This window comes from Hyla sarda, chromosome 2 (genome assembly GCF_029499605.1).
Source record: "Hyla sarda isolate aHylSar1 chromosome 2, aHylSar1.hap1, whole genome shotgun sequence".
NCBI classification, from domain to species: Eukaryota; Metazoa; Chordata; class Amphibia; order Anura; family Hylidae; genus Hyla; species Hyla sarda.
In genome coordinates this window covers 275242070-275263735 of record NC_079190.1, presented here as the reverse complement: position 1 = coordinate 275263735, position 21666 = coordinate 275242070, and the positions used below count along the sequence as shown (strand labels likewise).

Genomic DNA, 21666 nt, shown 5'->3' with positions numbered 1-21666 from the left:
CTCTCCTGTCTGATAGCACTCCTCTGTGCTCTCTCCCGCCTGATAGTACTCCTCTGTGCTCTCTCCTGTATGATAGGACTCCTCTGTGTTCTCTCCTGTCTGATAATATTCCTCTGTGCTCTCTCCTGTCTGATAGTATTCCTCTGTGCTCTCTCCTGTCTGATAGCACTCCTCTGTGCTCTCTCCTGTCTGATAGTACTCCTCTGTGTTCTCTCCTGTCTGATAGCACTCCTCGGTGCTCTCTCCTGTCTGATAGGACTCCTTTGTGCTCTCCTGTCTGATAGTACTCCTCTGTGCTCTCTCCTGCCTGATAGTACTCCTCTGTACTCTCTCCTGTCTGATAATACTCCTCTGAGCTCTCTCTTGTCTAATAGCACTCCTCTGTGCTCTCTCTTGTATGATAGGGCTCCTCTGTGCTCTCTCCTGTCTGATAGGGCTCCTCTGTGCTCTCTCCTGTCTGATAGGGCTCCTCTGTGCTCTCTCCTATCTGATAGGACTCCTCTGTGCTCTCTCCTGTCTGATAGTACTCCTCTGTGCTCTCTCCTGTCTGATAGGAGTCATCTGTGCTCTCTCCTGTCTGATAGGACTCCTCTATGCTCTCTCTTGTCTGATAGCACTCCTCTGTGCAATCTCCTGTCTGATAGGACTCCTTTGTGCTCTCTCCTGTCTGATAGTACTCCACTGTGCTCTCTCCTGCCTGATAGTACTCCTCTGTACTCTCTCCTGTCTGATAGTACTCCTCAGTACTCTCTCCTGTCTGATAATACTCCTCTGAGCTCTCTCTTGTCTGATAGCACTCCTCTGTGCTCTCTCTTGTCTGATAGGACTCCTCTGTGCTCTCTCCTGTCTGATAGGAGTCATCTGTGCTCTCTCCTGTCTGATAATACTACTCTGTGCTCTCTGCTGTCTGATAGCACTCCTCTGTGCTCTCTCTTCCGTCTGATAGTACTCCTCTGTGCTCTCTCCTGTATGATAGGACTCCTCTGTGTTCTCTCCTGTATGATAATACTCCGCTGTGCTCTCTCCTGTCTGATAATAACTTTTTTTTTTTTTTTTTACAATTTTTACGTCCCCATAGGTCACTACGTCGAGACTAAGGCCCAGATTTATCATATCTGATAATACTATCAATACCTGTCTGATAATACTCCTCTGTGCTCTCTCCTGTCTGATAGGACTCATCTGTGTTCTCTCCTGTCTGATAGTACTCCACTGTGCTCTCTCCTGTCTGATAGAACTCCTCTGTACTCTCTCCTGTCTGATAATACTCCTCTGTGCTCTCTCCTGTCTGATAGTACTCCACTGTGCTCTCTCCTGCCTGATAGTACTCCTCTGTACTCTCTCCTGTCTGATAATACTACTCTGTGCTCTCTCTTGTCTGATAGGACTCATCTGTGTTCTCTCCTGTCTGATAGGGCTCCTCTGTGCTCTCTCCTGTCTGATAGGGCTCCTCTGTTCTCTCTCCTGTCTGATAGGGCTCCTCTGTGCTCTCTCCTGTCTGATAGGGCTCCTCTGTGCTCTCTCCTGTCTGATAGGGCTCCTCTGTGCTCTCTCCTGTCTGACAGGACTCCTCTGTACTCTCTCCTGTCTGATAGTACTCTTCTGTGCTCTCTCCTGTCTGATAGCACTCCTCTGTGCTCTCTCCTGTCTGATAGTACTCCACTGTGCTCTCTCCTGCCTGATAGTACTCCTCTTTACTCTCTCCTGTCTGATAGTACTCCTCTGTACTCTCTCCTGTCTGATAATACTCCTCTATGCTCTCTCCTGTCTGATCGTACTCCACTGTGCTCTCTCCTGCCTGATAGTACCCCTCTGTACTCTCTTCTGTCTGATAGTACTCCTCTGTACTCTCTTCTGTCTCATAATACTCCTCTGTGCTCTCTCCTGTCTGATAGGACTCATGTGTGTTCTCTCCTGTCTGATAGGGCTCCTCTGTGCTCTCTCCTGTCTGATAGGGCTCCTCTGTGCTCTCTCCTGTCTGATCGTACTCCACTGTGCTCTCTCCTGCCTGATAGTACTCCTCTGTACTCTCTCCTGTCTGATAGTACTCCTCTGTACTCTCTCCTGTCTGATAATACTCCTCTGTGCTCTCTCCTCTCTGATAGTACTCATGTATGTTCTCTCCTGTCTGATAGGGCTCCTCTGTGCTCTCTCCTGTCTGATAGGAGTGGAACATACTTCCTGTGGAACATACAGAAGCTCATAAGTACTCAAAAGATTAAGATTTTTTAATAGAAGTAATTTAGAAATCTGTTTAACTTTCTGGCACCAGTTGATTAAAAAAAATAATAATAATGTTTACCAGTGGAGTACTCTTTTAATGTTTTAGATTTAGATACATTTTGGATTGTGGGGGGTGCGAGCACCAGGCCCCCCCACGATTTCTTGTTCTGAGCCCTGGCTCTCCTTCACAGCGGTGTGTCACGACCCCTGCACAAAGCGGGGACCGCCACACCCCTCCCTATAGCTCTATGGGGGAGATTCATCAAAACCTGTCCAGAGGAAAAGTTGCTGAGTTGCCCATAGCAACCAATCAGATTTCTTCTTTCATTTTTAACAAGGCCTCTGTAAAGTGAAAGAAGCAATCTGATTGGTTGCTATGGGCAACTTTTCCTCTGGACAGGTTTTGATAAATCTCCCCCTATGGGAGAGCCGTTCGGCAACCTTCAGCTCTCCCATAGAGCTATACGGAGGGGGCATGGTGGCCCCCACTTCGGGAAGGGGTCGTGACGCGCTGCTGTGAAGGACCCCTACCCGATCTAAAATGTATCCCCTATCCTTTGGATAGGGGATATGTTTTTTTTTTTTTTTTTTACATAATACTTTTCCTTTAAGGAGTTAGCCCCTACCTGGTGTTATATTAAACTATGTAGTTAAATAGGCTTCTGAAAAATAAAAGCTGACATATAACAGGTTGCCATGGGCAACTACCCCACTTTTGATAAATCCCCCTATGTGCAGTCCACAACAGAGCACTGAACTGCAGTTACATACAGAATTTCTTCACAGAGTAGCTAGACAGTAAAAACTGGAAAGATGGCCACAGAACCTGTGCGCGGTTACGATACGCCCTCACCAGCGCCCGAAATCGCGCAATACCTCGCGGTATCTTATGTGAAGTGCGGTTTACAACAGAGAAGTTGTTTTACTTTCGCGACGTCGTGTTTACGGCAGTTCCCGGCATGCTGTGCGCGCTGAGCGTCTTGTGGTCGTGTTAGCGCTTGGCCCCTCACAGAGTCTGCGCCGTGCTGGGAAGCGAGAGGAAGCCGTGTGCACAGCCAGGTAAGCGGGGAGCGCGGTGAGGACGGGGCCCGTGTAGTGTAGCCTTAGCCGCCGTCCCTCTTCTAAACTGCGCCGTGTCTGAGAGACGCCATTTTCTGGCCGTGTTGTTTTCCCGCCGTATGCAGTGTATATTCGGGGAAACGCTTTTGGTAGGGGCAGTCGTGCCGTTGCTACGTGTAGTTTTAGTGGAGTTAATGTGTTTTCTATGTATTTCCCTTATAGGTGACGTTATGTACGCATGCTTTCTGTGTAAATGGCTGCCATCGGGGGCAAAGGGCAGTGGCGCTGTGTGAGGCCGGATATGGGCTGTGCAATAGTGTGTGTGACCGGGATGATGGCGCCTGGATCACCTGTGTGTCGTCATTAGGCTTGGAAAAGGGTTTATCCATGATCCCTAAAACAGTGCCACCCCTGACCTCAGGTTATGTGCGGTATTACTACGTTGCATTCACTTCAATGGAACTGATCTGCAGTACCACAGACAACCAGTGGGCAGGGGTGGGGATGTTATTCTAATCTTTGATAACCCCATTAACTCTTCAAAAATGATAAATGTGTCTGTTTTTCACTTGAGGCTCGTTCACACTGCAGGGATATAATTGGCAATGTCCACAAGGAAATTCTGAGTGGATTCCTCCCATTGATCTCAGTGATGTTCTTTCTGCTTAATTCCCTCATTGGAAGTTCCCAAGCGGAACTTCTGAAAAGGCAATTGGATTACGATGGAAGATTGGACATCTTTTTGTGGAATCCATGTGGAAAAGACCATTGGTCTATAGGACTTTGAATTTAGGCAGATTTTTGCACAGATTTTGAGCTATTTAGAACATTACAGCGGAAATTCAATGGGACTTTTGCTAGTTTGTTTGGTCTGTTGCTTAGTGACAGTGGGTGCTATCCTGGAACTTTTTGTCTTGCGGATTTTTTCCACTAGAGATCTTTAGGCCTTTGTTCACACTTGACCGGCAAGATCTTTTGATTAAAATGATATCCCCTGTATACACGTTTTTCTATCATTGTACTGCTTAAAAAAAAATACACTCAAACTTTTTAACAAAATTGGTATGTTTACAATTGCTTTTTCTGACCCCTATAACGTTCTCATTTTGGCCTGTATTTTTTTATCGATACCACTTTGGTGGATATGTGACTTTTTAACCCCTTAAAGGGGTAGTCCAGTGGTGAAAAACTTATCCCCTATCCTAAGGATAGGGGATACGTTTTGAGATCGCGGGGGGTCCGACTGCTGGGGCCCCCTGCGATCTCTCTGTACGGGGCCCCGGCTCTCCGGCCAGATAGCGGGTGTCGACCTCCGCACGAAGCGGCGGCCGACACGCCCCCTCAATACATCTCTATGGCAGAGCCGGAGATTGCCGAAGGCAGCGCTTCGGCTCTGCCATAGAGTTGTATTGACGGGGCGTGTTGGCCGCCGCTTCGTGCGGAGGTCGACACTCCCCCTTCCTGTGGGCTGTCGGGGCTCCGTACAGGAGATCCCAGGGGGCCCCAGCGGTCGTACCCCCCCCCCTCCCGCGATCTCAAACTTGGGGGATAAGTTGTTCACCACTGGGTCACCACTGGACTACTCCTTTAAGGCTTAAGCCCATTTTCACCTTTAAGAACCAGGCCAATTTTCTCTTATGGAACTTTAGTTTTTTCCTCCTCCCTTCTAAAAATCATAACGCTTTAAATTTTGCACCTACAGACCATATAAGAGCTTGTTTTTCACGTTACCAATTGTACTTTAATGAAATCAAAATTAATATGTTTAAAATTGTCATCTTTTGACCCCTATAACTTATTTTTCCGTTTATGGGGCGGTATGAGGGCAATTTTTTGCGCTGTGATCTGTAGTTTTTATCAGTACCATTTTTGTTTTGATGGCTTTTTTTCTCACTGTTGGGAACCCCTGCAATCTATCCTGTAGCACCCCGTATCATCTGCACGGAGTCAACTGATGACGGGCGATGCAGGCAGTGCAGTCACATGCAGGACATGTGAGTGCTGTACCAGGACGGCAGGACATCACCCCCAAAGCGGGAATGTCCCGCTGGATCCAGGATGGTTGGGAGCTATGTCAGCCAGCGGGGGTCCTGCTGGCAGGTATCGGAATAAAGGTGTTATCCACTATAAGATGATCTTAGTAATGGACATGCTGGATCTGTACTTGTCTTTTAGGTTAAATGGCTATGTTGTGAGATTACCATTAGGGATGTCCCGATACCATTTTTTTAAGACAGAGTAAGAGTACCTATACTTTAATTCTAGTACTCGCTGATACCAAGTACGAGTACTTTTATTTTAAAGGGAATCTGACAGCAGCGTGACGCGGTTTCTGGCGCTGTTTACCGTGCTGATATGTGGGTTCCTTGTTGTGTACAATGGAGGCGGCTGCTGTAGTATGAGCCAAGATTTCTCTCTTCTCCATTGGACAGAACAGGGAATTTGCATTGGCGGCGAGACCGATGTCTCCGGAGAGATTGCGCTGATGTTCACATGGTGAGAAGCGATAGAAACCGGGTCACCTGCAATATCTACCTATAAATTCAAGTTAGTGCAGGTGACTCTGTTGTAAGATTGCCGTTAACCCCTTAAGGACGCAGCCCTTTTTCACCTTAAGGACTGAGCCCTTTTTAGCAATACTGACCACCGTCGCTTTACGAATTAGTAACTCAAACGCTTTTACCGAATATTCTGATTCTGAGAGTTTTTTCGTGACATATTCTTCTTTATTTTGGTGGTACATTTTCGGCATTACTTGCATCCTTTTTTGGTGAAAAATCCCAAAATTTAATGAAAATTTAGCATTTTTCTAACTTTGAAGCTCTCTGCTTGTAAGGAAAATGGATATTCACAATTTTTATTTTTCTTCACAAATACAATATGTCTACTTATGTTGGCATCATAAAATGGACATATTTTTGCTTTTTGAAAAAATTACAGGGCTTCAAAGTAGAGCAGCAATTTTCAAAAATGTCATGAAAATTGCAAAATCTGATGGGACAGATGTTACAGAACTACAACTCCCAGCATGCCTGGGCAGTCTAGGCATGCTGAGAGTTGTAGTCTGGCAACATCTGGAGGGCTACTGTTTGGGCACCACTGTAAAGCTGGGTTCACACTACGATTTGTAACTACGGTTCCCATATACGGTTTGGAGGAAGGGGACGGGGCTTAATCGCGGAGCCTGCACTCAGCCGTATACGGGAACCGTATTTAATGCATGTCTATGAGCCGACCGGAGTGAACCGCAGCCTCCGGTCGGCTGCTTTTTCTGCCGTATGCGGTTTCCCAACCGCAGGCAAAAACGGGCCCCCCCCCCCCCTTGTAGAGAGCATTGTGTCCCTACAGACGAAGCAATGGGGCTTATCGGGAGTATCTCTGAATCACATGGCTTGTAATTGGAAAAATATCACAGAACAAATTTCTAATCTAAAAAAGAAAGTGTGTGTGTGTATGAGGTCTTAGTGCTTGTTCACATGACATTACTTTGTGGTTGCATGTTAGTCTTAAAGGGGTACTTTGCCCCTAGACATCTTATCCCCTATCCAAAGGATGTCTGATCGCAGGGGCCCCGCTGCGATCTCCCTGAAGCACCCAGTGCTCGTTTAGAACTCCGGCTGCGGCACCGGAGGCTGGTGACACCACAGCCCCTCGCGACGTTACACCATGCCCCCTCAATGCAAGTCTAAGGGGGAGAGGCATGGCGCTGATGTCGGTACCGACAGGTTAGTGCAGGTGACACTGGTGACAGATTTCCTTGAAGTAGAAAAAGTCAGAAATGTGGAGGTTAACATGTAAATGTGTCTGTTTGATGCAGGAAGTTAGGCACACTGGCTTCATAAATTCCCACCTTAATTCCTTTGGACAGTACATTTTGGACAGAGTACCACTATACTTTTTACTTGGGATAGAGACCTAGATCTCTATAGAAGTCATTTTCCATATTTGTACTACAGTTCCAGAATGTAGCAGTGTACCCAAGCCTATAGGCAGAGCGAGGGTATGTCATACAGGTCTGAAAAATAAGTTTAGTAAATGTGACCTTACTGATCTTACCTCATTACATGAACACCAGGCTTTTATGCAGTGCAAAAAACGCAGCAAGAATCTCATGTAAATACACCCTGGGTACCATAGTGAAAACATCTTGAATGTTTGTTAAACCCCAGCTGCTCGGCACTGACAATGAAGCATGTTTGTATTGATGCATTGCAGCTGTTGTTGATGGGATCCATTTGTTTGGATAGTGTAATCTAGATGTAAATCATTGTGCGTATTATCACTTTGAAACCCAATTCTTGCTTATCCATGTTAAATTATATCCCTTACATGAGTATCACGCAGAGAATTCCCAATTGCACAATCAGATTCCTTTGGTAATAATAAAATATGAATCTTGCTTCCTCTGTGAATTATTTTATTGCATTTTTTCCCTTTCCATTGAACTTGAGACCCTACTTTCTGAATTCCTCCTATGAGACATGGCTAGAGAAACTTTAGAGCTGAAGAACCCAGGTCATACTAATTTTCAAAATGTTAAATACAGGGGTGTGGAAATTTAAAAAAACTACTTGTCCAAGGGACCAAAACGGAACACAATCAGTCCCTCATGAAAATCCACTTGCCCTGGTAGATAAAATAATTTCGACCAAAATAGTACGATCCCTCCCCACTAGACCACCAGGGATGGTTATAAGATCCCTTTAGACACTGTTGTCAACTTTAACAGCGCTGATCTAATGGTTTAATAGTGGCCACGGTGATCGCAGTATGCCAGGCTATTAGCGGTGGGAGAGCTGTAGCTCCTCTTACACCAGAGCCAAGCCCAGATAAGTATAGATATATCTTTTTGATCACCATAAAAAATTTCTAATATGAAGTGACCAAAAATGAGCAATTCTGGACTATCTTTTTTACATTTACACCGTTCACCATACGTTTAATTAACATTATATTTTAATAGTCTGGACATTTCCACATGTAGCGATACCACTTATGTTTATTTTTATTAAAAGAAAATTGGAAACTTTTATTAGGAAAGGGGCTTATTCACATATATACGCACTTTTTAAAATATTTTAAAACTATTTTTCAGTCTTCATAGGGACTTGTGTTACTGGGCGGGGGGGTTCTGCTTCTCCAGTTTGTGTGGTGCATTTTTATTTACTCTAATTATGTGTCAGAAAATGCTGGAAGTTGCATTTAGTTAGTAGATAACTACAACACCCAGCATGCCCTGATACAGCCTATGGTTGTGTTGGTGTTGCAGCATGTTGCACTGTATAGTACAGTTAAGGTTATTGTGTAACATGCTGGGAGTTGTAGTTTTGGTCCATGTCAGCTGCAGAGCCATAGGATGTGTCAGGGAATACTGGGAATTACAATTAGTAACTACAACTCCCAGCATGCCCTGATGCAGCTTATGGCTCTGCAGCTGACCCGAACCAAAACTACAACCCCCAGCATGTTGCACTTTATAGTTCTACAGTTTAGGTTATGGTGCAACATGCTGGGAGTTGTAGTTTTGGTTCGGGCGTGTTTGTGTGCATCCGTGGGGCTCTTGGTTGGCGGGTGAGTATGAAGGGGGTGGGATTCTGGGGGTGCAATTCAGTGTGGGTGCCACTAAAAATAAATAAAATTAGATGGTACAACTGGCGGCAGTGCCCCCCCCCCCCCCCACATCATACATTACATACACACGTGACAGATACATCATACACATACACTCACACCATACATATACACCATACATATGCACACATCATACATACACCCGCCACTGCCCACCCACATCATATATTACATACACACATCACACAGACATCGTACACACATCACACATACACTCACACTATACATATACACACATCATTCATACACCGCTGCCCACCCCACATCATACACACATACACACATACATACACACATCACACATAGACAGACATCATACACACATCATACATAGACAGACATCATACATTACATACACTCACACTATACATATACACACACATCATACATACACCGCTGCCCACCCCACATCATACATCACATACACACATCGACAGACATCATACACACATCATACATTACATACACATCCCACATAGACAGACATCATGCACACATCCCACATAGACAGACATCATGCACACATCATACATTACATACACATCCCACATAGACAGACGTCATGCACACATCCCACACAGACAGACGTCATGCACACATCCCACACAGACAGACGTCATGCACACATCCCACACAGACAGACGTCATGCACACATCCCACACAGACAGACGTCATGCACACATCCCACACAGACAGACGTCATGCACACATCCCACACAGACAGACGTCATGCACACATCCCACACAGACAGACGTCATGCACACATCCCACACAGACAGACGTCATGCACACATCCCACACAGACAGACGTCATGCACACATCCCACACAGACAGACGTCATGCACACATCCCACACAGACAGACGTCATGCACACATCCCACACAGACAGACGTCATGCACACATCCCACACAGACAGACGTCATGCACACATCCCACACAGACAGACGTCATGCACACATCCCACACAGACAGACGTCATGCACACATCCCACACAGACAGACGTCATGCACACATCCCACACAGACAGACGTCATGCACACATCCCACACAGACAGACGTCATGCACACATCCCACACAGACAGACGTCATGCACACATCCCACACAGACAGACGTCATGCACACATCCCACACAGACAGACGTCATGCACACATCCCACACAGACAGACGTCATGCACACATCCCACACAGACAGACGTCATGCACACATCCCACACAGACAGACGTCATGCACACATCCCACACAGACAGACGTCATGCACACATCCCACACAGACAGACGTCATGCACACATCCCACACAGACAGACGTCATGCACACATCCCACACAGACAGACGTCATGCACACATCCCACACAGACAGACGTCATGCACACATCCCACACAGACAGACGTCATGCACACATCCCACACAGACAGACGTCATGCACACATCCCACACAGACAGACGTCATGCACACATCCCACACAGACAGACGTCATGCACACATCCCACACAGACAGACGTCATGCACACATCCCACACAGACAGACGTCATGCACACATCCCACACAGACAGACGTCATGCACACATCCCACACAGACAGACGTCATGCACACATCCCACACAGACAGACGTCATGCACACATCCCACACAGACAGACGTCATGCACACATCCCACACAGACAGACGTCATGCACACATCCCACACAGACAGACGTCATGCACACATCCCACACAGACAGACGTCATGCACACATCCCACACAGACAGACGTCATGCACACATCCCACACAGACAGACGTCATGCACACATCCCACACAGACAGACGTCATGCACACATCCCACACAGACAGACGTCATGCACACATCCCACACAGACAGACGTCATGCACACATCCCACACAGACAGACGTCATGCACACATCCCACACAGACAGTATCCATTACAGACGTCATGCACACATACACTCACACCCTACATATACAACCACCCTTCCTGTCGCCTGCATTCTCTGCCTCCTCACCTGAGCCGCCATGAGTGAACATCAGAGCTGTAGTCCCGGACAGTGTGAGGTTAAATGGGTTATAAATCTCCCCTCACACCGGACGTCCTCTCCTCTCCCCGGCTTTGTGTTTTCCCCGTGCAAACATGCAGCCTCCCCGTGATGGATTAGGTCCTGTGGAGACAGATCAGGGGAGGGATAGAGCTGTGTGCGGGGGAGGGGAGGAGCTGTGTGCCGAGCTGTGGACGTCCTTTCTCTCCCCCTGTCTTCTTGTGTTATGTGCAGCTGCGTCCTCCATCCTCCGGGAGGGTTAGATAAGGGGGCGTGGCTCAATTATGTAATGCAAATGTGCCACCTCGGGCTCTGCGGTCAGCTGGGGGCCCCCACTGCCCCCTCCATACACTCTGAGTGCCGGTGTGAGGTGCAGACTTGTCCCGGGCGTCGGGCGATAGAATTTCCACATCCCTGATATATAAATGTTTTTCTTGTTGAACTAAGGCTAGGTTCACATGGCTGTTGTCTCTCATCCCGCTATTTTCCCGTCATTGCTGCTAAACGGTCCATAGTAACGTTGTGCTCCGTTGATAAAGCTTGCTCCAGTCAGGCTCCATCAATGACACCCATTGTCCCTAGGGAAGCAGAGGTAAGCACTCTGGCTACCTCTACAGTGGATCGCCGCCCTGCAGTGCAATTGGGGGGCGGGGATGAGATAAATAAGCCCTCATATGGATTTTTAGGTGCTAAATTGAAAGGGTTATGATTTTTAAAAGTAAGGGAGAAAAAGCGAAAGTGCAAAAAACGGAAAAGCCCCTGGTCCTTAAGGTATTAAAGAATCACTCATTTAGAAAAAGTGTTGACATGTTGCACAGGCAGGTCGAGTGTTACGTTTACATGGGGTCTTGCTCTTAAGACACACTGCAATTTAGAGTTATAACCAGGGCTGTAGAGTCGGTATATAAATGTTCCGACTCCGCAGTTTTTTTGTACCTCCGACTCCCCGATTCCACTGTATTAATATGCGAATTTATAAACACTTACAGTTGAAACCAAGTTCTTCTAAGCTCTTCTAGGAGAGAGAGGTAGTTGGGGGTGGGGTGTGATGTAATGAGGTGCGGGGCTATGACATCAGTTTGTTCTAAAAGCTGAGCAGCGGAGTACCCCTTTAACCTGCTGACAGGGACCTTGAGCAGGACACTGTTAGCTTACCTTATTGCTGCAGTCCTACTGTTAAACTTTGCAGTATACATGATCTGCTGCTCCTGCTCACCTTTTAGTGACTGGCAGCGTTCTGTCAATACTTGGTCACTCATTAATATATTGTAAACTACATTTGGGATTTATGCTCTATTTTAAACCGACTCAAAAGCGCAGACTGCAGTGGTTTAACCGCTTAAAATAGCGCATTTGTCTTGAATGGATTCACTCAGTGGTGTCCCCTGCCCTGTTAATAGTATACTTCTACGTCTTTTTTTGGTGGAATGCTGTTGGATGTGGCTTACAGGTGCACTTTTGCAGTGTAAACCTTGCCTAAGTAAGGTATTAAACAGGGATATGGAAATTCTATCGTCTGAAGCCCGGGACATGCAGTTCCGGGCGCCAGGCAGGTGAATTCTTCAGGCATTTAGCCCCGCTTCGGGCAAGCAGGGCTAAATGCCTAAAGAATCCACTTATAACTGGGCAATCGGTTTTGCCCTGTAACTAAACTCCTATAGACTGCAGCTGTGCACTACAGCCTATAGCGAGCCGTGCAGGACGACAGCGTCCCGGTGTAGGCTCGTGCGATGACGTCACTCATCGCGCGCCCCTCAGTCCGGACCGAAGATGCGGTCCATCAACAACAGTGACTGCTGAGCCTGCCGGAGCACACATGGGGGCGGAGGACAGGTAACAGAGGATCAGGGTACAGGAAAGGACCCCCCCCCCCATCTCTTGTATGAGGCAGGCAGCATGAAGGGGATGTTCCATCCATGCATGACGCGGCTGCTGAAATGCCCCCTCCATGTACCTATGGGATAATTGGGGGGATGTGTTGGTTGCAGCGCCATGCGGACAAGCCCCCATTCCTGCCTGGGCCCCTTAAAAGAGATCGGGGGGAGGGGTTTCCCAGCGGTCAGGATAAGTAATTTTGCTCTGCAGTATTACTTTAATAGGGCGGACTTACTTATCAGGGACCCTATCCACCTAATGGGGTGACATACTGGTCTGCCTATCAAGTTTTTATTAATAAAAGACCTTATTTACATACTATTTACATTAAAATTATTTTGTACTAGGACAAGTGGATGTTTATGAGGGACAAGTAGATTCTGCTCCGTTTTAGTCCCTTGGACAAGTATTTTTTATTTTTATTTCCACCCCCCTGATTAAAGAAGTCTCATACCAAAAAAGTATCCATTATCCGAAGATTGTCGAACGGCTCCCCCATAGAGAGATATGCAGCGGTCAGACCCCCACGATTTAAAACTTATCCCAGGCATTGGTCTACCACTAAACTGTACAAGTGTAAGATTCTCAGAGCTTTATTTGCAGGCAGCAGAGCATGTTCGTTCTAAGGAATGCTTTCAGCTTAGCTAACTTAGATGTGAGGGGGTTCTATGTATGCTGCACCTAGTTTTAGTATCCTGTCTTGTCTTATGACTAGCCATTACAGTTGTCCTGTTTCCAAGCAAAGTCTAAGCTGTTTACACTGGTTTTGGACTTTAATCAGGAGGTGTAAAATGCTCTTAGTGACAGCTGCGATTCAGATTCAGCTTTGCAGGACTGTAAATCCACATGGGAAAGTACCGGCCCAATACAGCCTCACATGTGAGGAGGCACGCTGACTGTCAGCATTATTTTGAGGGAGGTTAGTATGTGGCAGCTGTCTGTTGGCTGGGGAAACATGATGTTTTCCTATTACTACTGACATTTATTAGTTCACAGTATGAAAAGATGCATTTCACCAATAAGGTCCTGGTGAACGGTCCGTCTCTGAATGTCAATTGTTCATGAGCTCCACTGTAGAATGGGTAGGCACTGCTTGCTTGTTCTTCCATGCTTAGTACCACTATGCCGTGTGTGCCCATGCTTATTTGTGGCTGTACCCTTGGTGAGCTCCTTGTTTGCTTTTCTGGGACCTACTTATCATAATGGCACATGGAGGTTGATATATTCGTTGCATGTAGATAAAGTTAAAAAATCACTTCAGAACTCATCTTTGTATGATTCCTCCTCTCTACAACTTTTACCCCGCTGCATGTCAAAAATGTGCAACTTTTAGCCTGTTATGCAAACTGTGCAACTTTTCTTTACCAAATTTTATGTCCTGCACGATATTAATTTTTATCCATGCCGCAATACTGGTTTGGCCCCTCCCCCTCGGGAATGAATTATCAGCCCAGCGCTGTGCTGTCCCCATCGGGTAAATACTCACATATCACCCGCAAGCACTGCCCTCCTCGTCCTCCTGTTTGTTGTGGCCGCCAGTGCTGACACTCTATACTGTACGCTGTATCCCTATGCCCGGACTGCAAAAGATTAACAAAATAAACTTTAACTCCCCTCCCGTTGGTCCGGCATCTGCCTCACCTACTTCCTGGGAACGTTGGCTTCTTACATGACAGTGGGCTCAGGGTATCACCAGCCGAGGCGGAACACCGCTGCGGCCGGTGATAAGCTGACAGCTCTCAGACATTCCCGTCCCCAGGAAGAGCGTGAGGCCGACGTAGGAAGGTGCGTTAAAGTTTATTTTGTTTACATTTTGCAGCCCGGGCATAGTGATACCTCGTACAATACAGTGTGTCAGCGCCGGCGGCCCGCAACAAATTGGAGGATGAGGAGGGCAGTGCTTGTGGGTGACATGTGAGTATTTACCCCGATATGGACAGTGCAGCGCTAGGCTGATAATTAATTTGGGGGGGGGGGGGGGGGGTAGAGAATACCGTTATATACCGTGGAACCGCCATAAGTTACAAAAATACTGTGATACACATATTTGGTAATACCGTCCGGCCCTAGTTTGCACCCAATAAGCCATGGAGCACCCTTTTTAAGTTTTATAATGTACATTGGGAATGGCACCTTTTACCAATGTGGCCCCCAGTCCACAAAAAGTTTGACCCGAATTTCAAGTCTCTCAAAAACGCCCCCTCCCATAGTCTTGCATTGAGGGAGCGGTGCGTGACGTCACACAGGGGCGGAGCCGTGATGTCACTATGCTCCGTCCCCGTGATCGCCAGTAATCAGACCCGGAGCGAGCAGGCTCCGGGGGCTGATTCTAACGGGGTGCGGCATGGAAGATCACGGGGGGTCCCCAGCGGCAGGACCCCCGCGATCTGGCATCTTATCCCCCCTATCCTTTGGATAGGGGATAAGATATCTTAGCGACGGAGTACCCCTTTAATAAGTATTGTGCAGTACAGTGCACAAGTCATTTGTTTTAGTGACATTCTTTTTAAATATGATGCCTAAATGCACGAACGAGGCTCTGTTCTGCCCACTCCCTGCTATATATTTCTATGCATTATGAGACAGTGCTTCACGCTCACTCTCCGCAGAAGCTGTGTCCTACTGCAGAGTTATAATATGGTGGCGGAGAATGGCACCACATTCAGGGATTTTGTCGCTATTGTGCACAGTTCTGACATAGCATGAGCGGTACACTATAAACCAGTGCAGGTATGTTCTAACTGCAGCTAGAAAGCTATTTGTGCATTTTATAACATATTTTTTTTTTTTCATTCACAGTTTCAGAGACCTGTCTACTACATGAGTTAAACTCTCAGAAGTCTTCTTTTCTTGAGGTAAATTTTATATCTAAAACCTATTAAATGTCTTTAATTCATCTTTAATTCAGAACCTGGTAGTTGTTGGATTATAAATGTTTCTTGTAAAGGCTGCAATTCCTCATATGACAGAAAAATTAAATCTGTTCTGGTTGTTGCATCACACTAATGCTGTATTTGCACAGCAGAATTTCTGAGCGGAGTTCCGCAGGATTATTTGCTCAATATTTCACTGCAGCAGAGTCCCATTGATTTCAATATGATTCTTCTACACTGTGTACACAGCAGAATTTCTGCTGCAAATGCTGGACACAGAAATCCCAATTCCGGCATGTGCAGAAACATTGAACTGTTCAGTGTTTCTGCAGAATCCCCTCAGAAATACATTACACTCATGGAGAAGGTGCTATCACCGCTGAAACAACCGAATGTACTGAATGTCCACTCATGTTTTCGAGGTGGACATCTCGCCCATTTGTGGCTATGTGAACATGGCTTTAGGCACAGCACTCTGCGCACTTTATATTATACATTAATACACTGCTTAAAAATAAATAAAGGGAACACTAAGATAACACATCCTAGATCTGAATGATTGAAAATCTATCAACCCATGGAGGTCTGGATATGAAGTCACACTCAAAATCAAAGTGGAAAACCACACTACAGGCTGATCCAACTTTTATGTAATGTCCTTTAAAACAAGTAAAAATGAGGCTCAGTAGTGTGTGTGTGGCCTCCACGTGCCCGTATGACCTCCCTACAATGCCTGGGCATCTGCCAACTCCTGGACAGTCTGTGGTGCAACGTGGCATTGGTGGATGGAATGAGACATGATGTCCCAGATGTGCTCAATTGGATTCAGGTATGGGGAACGGTCAGGCCAGTCCATAGCATCAATGCCTTTCTCTTGCATGAACTGCTGACACACTCTAGCCACATCAGGTCTAGCATAGTCTTGCATTAGGAGGAGCCCAGGGCCAACCGCACCAGCATATGGTCTCACAAGGGGTCTAAGGATCTCCTCTTGGTACCTAATGGCAGTCAGGCTACCTCTGGCAAGCACATGGAGGACTGTGCGGTCCCCCAAAGAAATGCCACCCCACACCATTACTGACCCACCGCCAAACCAGTCATGCTGGAGGATGTTGCAAGCAGCAGAACATTCTCCACGGTGTCTCCAGACTTTGGCATGTCTTTCACATGTGCTCACTGTGTATCTGATATCATCTGTGCAGAGCACAGGGCACCAGTGGCGAATTTGTCAATCTTGGTGTTTTCTGACCAAAGCCAAATGTCCTGCCCTGTGTTGGACTGTAAGCACACCCCCCCTCCCCCCCCACCTGTGGAAGTTGGGCCCTCATACCACCCTCATGGAATCTGTTTCTGACCGTTTGAGTGGATACATGCACATTTGTGGCCTGCTGGAAGTCATTTTGGCAGTGCTTATCCTGCTCCTTCTTGCACAAAGATTGAGGTAGCGGTCCTTCTGCTGGGTTGTTGTCCTCCTACGGCCTCCATGTCTCCTGATGTACTGGCCTGTCTCCTGGTAGCGCCTCCATGCTCTGGACGGAGCAACCCAAGTTCGGCACTGAACTAGTTCTGCTGTCCCTTCATTTTCACGATACGTGGGGGTCCCTGATGTCAAATCCTTACCAATTATAGTGGTGGCACATCCTTATGACATGCCACCACTTTAAGATTAAGTCTCATTCAAATTTGTGAGTTTAATTTGCAATTGTGCAATTACATTTTCTATGCAAACTATCATGTGAAGGGATCACACTGTTTGAAAGCCTGTCAGGTGTTAAGTGATATAGATCTACACTGCTCAAAAAAATAAAGGGAACACTTAACCCCTTAAGGACTCAGGGTTTTTCAGTTTTTGCATTTTCGTTTTTTCCTCCTTACCTTTTAAAAATCAAAACCCTTTCAATTTTCCACCTAAAAATCCATATTAGGTCTTATTTTTTGTCACCGATCCCACGGATGTCCGCTATTAACCCCTCAGATGCCGTGATCAATACAGATCACTGCATCTGCAGCATTGCGGACACTAAAATGGATGATCGGTTCGCCCGCAGCGCTGCCACGGTGATCCGATCATCCAGCATGGCAGCCGGAGGTCCCCCTCACCTGGCTCCGCTGCCTTCCGGGAGTCTTCTGCTCTGATCTGCCTTCCTGCAGACCAGAGCAGAAGATGACCGATAACTCTGATCAGTGCTATGTCCTATACAAAGCACTGAACAGGATTAGCAATTGAATGATTGCTATAAATAGTCCCCTATGGGGACTATTAAAGTGTAAAAAAATAAAAATAAAGTAAAAGATGTGAAAAACCCCCTCCCCTAATAGAAACGTAAATTGTCCCATTTTCTTTTTCACCCCCAAAAAGTGTTACAAAATATGTACGGTATATAAAATATTTTTTTATCGCCGTGTGTGTAAATATCTGAACTATTAAAATAAAATGTTAATGATACCGTACGGTGAACGTAAAAATAAAAAAGTCCAAAATAGATGCTTTTTTTTAATAACCTTTTATTCCCAAAAAAAATTATAAAAAATGGATTAAAAGTTCTATATAAGCAAATATGGTATCTATAAAAAGTACAGATCACGGCGCAAAAAATGAGCCCTCATACCGCCGCTTATACGGAAAAATGAAAGTGTTATCGGCCTTCAAAATAGGGGGATTTTAAACGTACTAATTTGGTAAAAAAGTTAGCGATTTTTTTTTTTTTTTTTTTTTTTTTGCGCAACAGTAATAGAAAAGTGTATAATCATGGGTATCATTTTAATCGTATTGACCCAAAGAATAAAAAACACGTCATTTTTACCGTAAATTGTACGGCGGGAAAACAAAACATTCCAAAATTAGCAAAATTGCGGTTTTCTTTTTAATTTCATCACACAAATAGTATTTTTTTGGTTGCACCATACATTTAATGATAGTTAGTGAAGACATTACAACGGACAACTGGTCGCGCAAAAAACAAGCCCTCATACTAGTCTGTGGATGACAATATAATAGAGTTATGATTTTTTTTGAAGGCAAGGAGGAAAAAATGAAAACGTAAAAGTTAAATTGTCTGCGTCCTTAAGTCCCAAATGGGCTGCGTCCTTAAGGGGTTAAAGGGGTACTCCGGCGCTTAGACATCTTATCCCCTATCCAAAAGATAGGGGATAAGATGCCTGATCGCTGGGGACCCCCGTGATCTTGCACACAGCACCCCAGTTAAAATCAGTCCCCAGAGCATATTCGCTCCGGGGACTGATTTTAACTGGGGTGCTGCGTGCAAGATCACGGGGGGTCCCCAGCGGCGGGACCCCAGCGATCAGGCATCTTATCCCCTATCCTTTGGATAGGTGATAAGATGTCTAAGCGCCGGAGTACCCCTTTAAGTGTTCCCTGTATGTTTTTTGAGCAGTGTAGTTCTTTATCACCTGACAGGCTTTCAAACAGTGTGATCCCTTCACATGATAGTTTGCATAGAAAATGTAATTGCATAATAGCAAAATAAACTCACAAATTTGAATGAGACTTAATCTTAAAGTGGTGGCATGTCATAAGGATGTGCCACCACTATAATTGGTAAGGATTTGACATCCCATGTATCGTGAAAATGAAGGGACAGCAGAACTAGTTAAGTGCCGAACTTGGGTGGAGAACGTGGTGAACTGGCTTTTCCTCTATACCCTACAGCAGCTTTCAAAACCTACTCTGACAGCTCTGACACGCTGTACATATTGCAGCTGCTTGCAGGATTTCAGCACAGTGGGGTGGATGTACCAAATCTTGTGCAAGGAGTAGTGGACTAATTGTTCACACCTCTGTATTCACTGACACTTTGGCAAATCAAACTTGTGATTTGATTGTTCACCCAAGGTATATTTTACAGTGTGTACACATTTTTGTAACTTCTATTTATGACATTATGGAACCCTCTTTTTAGTATGGTACTGCTTTTTATTGATAGTCAGTCCTGCTTGCAGGTGGAAAGCCTCTAGTTGTGAAATGTGTTTTTCAGAATCAACACTTGGTAGTTTCAGCATAAAATGAGAAACTGGGGATTTCCGGACATATAGTATTGATTTAAAAAAATGTAAAAATTACAATGGTGTTTATAAGCCCTTGTTTCACAAAGTGTAGTTTCTTGGTAATGTTGCGCAATATAAACACAAATTTGAACCTAGTCGGGCATCATAGACAACATGTAAAATCCACTGCGTAACATGTTTCTGTGGATTGTATTTTTTGCCAATTTGGAAGCCAGGCAGGTCCCTACAGTTCACTGAAGCTTTTAGAAGACGCATGAGTGGGTTTTGTACTGTACTTTGTAACAGATTTTTTGTTGTAGACTCATCCAATACACTGAATTAGATTGACACAGTACTAATATAATGTGTTAAAAAAAAAAAAAAAAAAAAAAAAAAAAAGCCCTAAAGGTCATGTGAGCTATGTGTTTAAAAAAATTTGGAATCTGGTAATATGTACCAATAAGTACAACCATATCTTCAAGCTATAGGACATGGTGCAGAATTTCAGGTCTCCCAGGTTTCCCCCTATAGAAGCTGAAATGTGCTGACATTATTTCTTCCGTTTCGGCTTTCATCAGCCATAATTCAGACTTCATCAGCATTTCATTTTGTGTTGCTTTATTATGCCACTGCCATTTTTCTTGGTAAATTTATGTATATACACTGATACCCGATCTCTATTCTCCCCAGTTATATTTAGTTTTTTTCCCTGGTTAGCGTCACTTTGGGGATAATGGCTAAGATAAAGTGATGCTATGCTCATCTATAAGGTTCTCGCCATATTTCATTTAACATGAATAAAGCCTCAGTTGAGAAGGCACAAGCCATTTTATCTGATAATAATTGTGGATCGACCGATATTGTTTTTTTTTTTTTTTGTTTAGAGCCGATAACCTATAACGATATTTGGTTGGCAGTATAGTTCTCCCCCCCCCCCCCCCCCCCACATTAGGTTGGCAGTATAGTTTCTCCCCCCCCCCCCCACCCCACATTAGGTTGGCAGTATAGTTCCCCCCCCCCCCCACATTAGGTTGGCAGTATAGTTCCCCCCCACCCCCCCACATTAGGTTGGCAGTATAGTTCCCCCCCCCCCCCACATTAGGTTGGCAGTATAGATTCTCTCCCCCCCCCCCCCCCCCCACATTAGGTTGGCAGTATAGATTCTCCCCCCCCCCCCCCCCACATTAGGTTGGCAGTATAGATTCTCCCCCCCCCCCCCCTCCCACATTAGGTTGGCAGTATAGTCGTCCCCGTCCCCCCACATTAGGTTGGCAGTATAGTTCCCCCCCACATTAGGTTGGCAGTATAGTTCCCCCCCCCCCCCCACATTAGGTTGGCAGTATAGTTCCCCCCCCCCCCCCCACATTAGGTTGGCAGTACAGTTCCCCCACAGACATACAGCCTCCAGCCATATACACTGTATGGCTGGAGGCTGTATGCCTGTGTACCGCCCCACTTCAGTGCTCTGACCACCACTCCTCCAGTGCAGCCATAGCAGTAGATCCTGGGACTGGAGGAGCGGTGGTCTGAGCACCGAAGCTGACGTGCCGCTGGTCACTTACCATGCTGGCCAGCGCGCGGCTTCCACCTCCATGTTCCACTCCTCCACACTTCCGTTGCTATGGGCGCATGCACGGGACATCAGTGAACGTGATCTCCCGGCGGCCCTTGCATTTTTAAACTTAACGTGGGGCCGCAGAGAGTTGACGGGGGCATCCCTGTGTCCCGAAAACATCTTTCGGGACACAGGGATGTCCGGGCCGCTTATCGGCAAGGTTAGATGCTGATACCGATACGGTAATACGGCAATCGTAAGTATTGTCCGATAATATCAGCCAATCCGATAATCGCTTGATCCCTGATAATAATAATAACAGGATGGCCAAGCAATTTCTCTTGTTCCCTTCTGACTATTCCAGCTATTGAGGGTCTATATAGAATAGGTAACATTCCA

At 45.9% G+C, this 21666-nt stretch overlaps 1 protein-coding gene across 3 annotated transcripts in view; it reads left to right on the top strand.

The window, feature by feature from the left end:
• Positions 1-2949: 2949 nt before the first annotated feature.
• Positions 2950-21666, top strand: part of THRAP3 (thyroid hormone receptor associated protein 3) — a 55693-nt gene continuing 36976 nt past the window's right edge. Inside the window, exons 1-2 of one of the 3 annotated variants that reach the window (XM_056557147.1) lie at positions 2950-3282; positions 15634-15689. The gene's annotated coding sequence lies outside the window, so the exon portion shown is untranslated. Of the gene's footprint in view, positions 3283-3319; positions 3432-15633; positions 15690-21666 lie in introns of those variants that run through there. The other 2 variants (XM_056557149.1, XM_056557148.1) reach the window with 2 other exon arrangements.